Consider the following 4,954-nt stretch of genomic DNA (forward strand, 5'->3'; position numbering starts at 1 on the left):
CCAATTATATTAGATAGATAGATAGATAGATAGATAGATAGATAGATAGATAGATAGATAGATAGATAGATAGAAAGAGACAGACAGACAGACAGACAGACAGACAAACAGATAGATAGATAGATAGACAGACAGACAGACAGACAGACAGACAGACAGACAGATAGATAGATAGATAGATAGATAGAGACAGACAGACAGACAGACAGACAGACAGACAGACAGACAGATAGATAGATAGATAGATAGATAGATAGATAGATAGATAGATAGATAGATAGATAGACAGACAGACAGACAGACAGATAGAAAGAGACAGACAGACAGACAGATAGATAGATAGATAGATAGATAGATAGATAGATAGATAGAAAGAGACAGACAGACAGATAGATAGATAGATAGATAGATAGATATAGATAGACAGACAGATAGACAGATAGATAGATAGATAGATAGATAGATAGATAGATAGATAGATAGATAGATAGATAGACAGATAGATAGAAAGAGACAGACAGACAGACAGACAGACAGATAGATAGATAGATAGATAGATAGATAGATAGATAGATAGATAGATAGATAGATAGATAGATAGACAGACAGACAGATAAAGACAGACAGATAGACAGATAGATAGATAGATAGATAGATAGATAGATAGATAGATAGATAGATAGAAAGAGACAGACAGACAGACAGACAGACAGACAGACAGACAGACAGATAGACAGATAGATAGATAGATAGATAGATAGATAGATAGATAGATAGAGACAGACAGACAGATAGATAGATAGATAGATAGATAGACAGACAGACAGATAGATAGATAGATAGATAGATAGATAGATAGATAGATAGATAGATAGATAGATAGAAAGAGACAGACAGACAGACAGACAGACAGACAGACAGATAGACAGACAGATAGATAGATAGATAGATAGATAGATAGATAGATAGATAGATAGATAGAGACAGACAGACAGATAGATAGATAGATAGATAGACAGACAGACAGACAGATAGATAGATAGATAGATAGATAGATAGATAGATAGATAGATAGATAGATAGATAGATAGATAGATAGAAAGAGACAGACAGACAGACAGATAGATAGATAGATAGATAGATAGATAGATAGATAGAAAGAGACAGACAGACAGATAGATAGATAGATAGATAGATAGATAGATAGATAGATAGATAGATAGATAGATAGATAGAGACAGACAGACAGACAGACAGACAGACAGATAGATAGATAGACAGACAGATAGATAGATAGATAGATAGATAGATAGATAGATAGATAGATAGATAGATAGAAAGAGACAGACAGACAGACAGACAGATAGATAGATAGACAGACAGATAGATAGATAGATAGATAGATAGATAGATAGATAGATAGATAGATAGATAGATAGAAAGAGACAGACAGACAGACAGATAGATAGATAGATAGATAGATAGATAGATAGATAGATAGATAGATAGAGACAGACAGACAGACAGACAGATAGATAGATAGACAGACAGATAGATAGATAGATAGATAGATAGATAGATAGATAGATAGATAGAAAGAGACAGACAGATAGATAGATAGATAGATAGATAGATAGATAGATAGATAGATAGATAGATAGATAGATAGATAGAAAGAGACAGACAGACAGACAGACAGACAGATAGATAGATAGATAGACAGACAGATAGATAGATAGATAGATAGATAGATAGATAGATAGATAGATAGATAGATAGATAGATAGATAGATAGAAAGAGACAGACAGACAGATAGATAGATAGATAGATAGATAGATAGAGACAGACAGACAGACAGATAGACAGATAGATAGATAGATAGATAGATAGATAGATAGACAGATAGATAGAAAGAGACAGACAGACAGACAGACAGACAGATAGATAGATAGATAGATAGATAGATAGATAGATAGATAGATAGATAGATAGATAGACAGACAGACAGATAAAGACAGACAGATAGACAGATAGATAGATAGATAGATAGATAGATAGATAGATAGATAGATAGATAGATAGAAAGAGACAGACAGACAGACAGACAGACAGACAGACAGACAGACAGACAGATAGACAGATAGATAGATAGATAGATAGATAGATAGATAGATAGAGACAGACAGACAGATAGATAGATAGATAGATAGATAGACAGACAGACAGATAGATAGATAGATAGATAGATAGATAGATAGATAGATAGATAGATAGATAGATAGAAAGAGACAGACAGACAGACAGACAGACAGACAGACAGATAGACAGACAGATAGATAGATAGATAGATAGATAGATAGATAGATAGATAGATAGATAGATAGAGACAGACAGACAGATAGATAGATAGATAGATAGACAGACAGACAGACAGATAGATAGATAGATAGATAGATAGATAGATAGATAGATAGATAGATAGATAGATAGATAGATAGATAGAAAGAGACAGACAGACAGACAGATAGATAGATAGATAGATAGATAGATAGATAGATAGATAGAAAGAGACAGACAGACAGATAGATAGATAGATAGATAGATAGATAGATAGATAGATAGATAGATAGAGACAGACAGACAGACAGACAGACAGACAGATAGATAGATAGATAGACAGACAGATAGATAGATAGATAGATAGATAGATAGATAGATAGATAGATAGATAGATAGAAAGAGACAGACAGACAGACAGACAGATAGATAGATAGACAGACAGATAGATAGATAGATAGATAGATAGATAGATAGATAGATAGATAGATAGATAGATAGATAGAAAGAGACAGACAGACAGACAGATAGATAGATAGATAGATAGATAGATAGATAGATAGATAGATAGATAGATAGATAGATAGATAGATAGAGACAGACAGACAGACAGACAGACAGATAGATAGATAGACAGACAGATAGATAGATAGATAGATAGATAGATAGATAGATAGATAGAAAGAGACAGACAGATAGATAGATAGATAGATAGATAGATAGATAGATAGATAGATAGATAGATAGATAGATAGATAGAAAGAGACAGACAGACAGACAGACAGACAGATAGATAGATAGATAGACAGACAGATAGATAGATAGATAGATAGATAGATAGATAGATAGATAGATAGATAGATAGATAGATAGATAGATAGATAGATAGATAGAAAGAGACAGACAGACAGATAGATAGATAGATAGATAGATAGATAGATAGAGACAGACAGACAGACAGACAGACAGATAGATGATAGATAGATAGATAGATAGATAGATAGATAGATAGATAGATAGATAGATAGATAGATAGATAGATAGATAGATAGAGTTTAACAGAAGGACAGGTGGCCCCTGGCAGGGCTCCGCTTACAAACAAGATCCTCCATCTGTCTCCTTTTTTCCTCTCCTTTCTCCATTTGTTTATCGGTAGGGGAGAACAAGGTGAACTCTGTCCCTGATGGCTGTTACATAAGACTGGACGACCATTAAACAGGCATTTGAATTAATGAATAAAAGTATAGCTGTGAAAAGCAATAATAATTTTGTTGTGTGATGCTACAAGAGTGGGGATTTAGTTTCTGGCTCCAGAAGTTTTTGGTCACATGGGTTAAAGTGATAGCTCTTTATCTCGCCTTCTTAGTAATTACACCGAAATTACTAGTCTATGTCGACGTGAAGTTTCTACTCTGTAATAACAGTGTAGAATGTGCTGAATCTCCATGGAAAACTGAGGTCATCATTATCTCATAAGAAAAGACTGTCTAAACACGCAGCAGCCACACAATTGTGTGTTATCCTCCAAATAGAATGGTTTTGATTAGTGACAAAAAAATTCAAATTATAGTTTATGGTCTGGACTGGGGAAAGCCAGACTTTCACCTTATAAAACATATCACGTTGGCTCAACTTCCAGGATTTTGTGCTGGGTTTTATTTAAATGGTCAAGAATTCAAAAGAATACAAAAAGAAAAGATTAAAAGTTACCAATTAATGATATGAAACATCCTATAAATTATTAATAATTGTTAAACTACTATAGGCTACTATAAAGTTTAATATTATATTTTTTACATATTCTTTTTTTATATTCATATTTTAATATATTTGATATATTAAAATTTTTACTTTAGATTTTGCAATCTTTTTTCCTAATAATTTTAATGTGTCGATAAAATTGCTTCGTACTTTCTGCAAAGACAGCAATGTTTCTTAAAGTTCAACAAATTAAAAACACACATTTTCATTATAAAGCCATTTACTATAAGCAAAATTCATTACGTGGAATCCTTCCAATAGAAAATTAATGTTGCTGTAACAATAATAATCCGCTAAAGGAGCAGCGTAGGGATTTTGTGTTGTTTATCGTGATACCTCGGCTCTGATTATATTATGGATTTTACGATGTAGTATATTAATCTTTCAGAGGCCAGAATAGGGATCATCCGCTTTATAAAACATAAATATTATAGTCATCCTATCTTTAAAACACAGCATCACCTTCTATCAATGACGGCGCTGTGCTCCACCCTCTGCCTCAGAAACTCCGCCTAGTGATGGGGAGTCGAGTCGACTCCAAAAGAGTCGATTCCTCAACTCTTAATAGCCCTAGCGTCGGAGTCGACTCCAGCATAGGAATCGACTCTCGTTGTCGACTCCGTTGCTGTGTCTGAAATCGCAAGAGAGCTGTCACTCACTGTTGCAGAAACAACCTCACAGTCACAGAGTTTTACAATACATATAGCTCATTTACAATTAAATAACGGCCAATTACGTTAATTATACCTCCGTCCCGACTCCCCAGCTTTTACACTCCTACGGTGGGAGTTGGGAATCGGAGTCGACTCCGAAAAACAAGGAATCAAACACTCCGCCTCATCCCGTCCGCATTCT

Source organism: Squalius cephalus (assembly GCF_949319135.1).
Source record: "Squalius cephalus genome assembly, chromosome: 23".
Classification (NCBI taxonomy): domain Eukaryota; kingdom Metazoa; phylum Chordata; class Actinopteri; order Cypriniformes; family Leuciscidae; genus Squalius; species Squalius cephalus.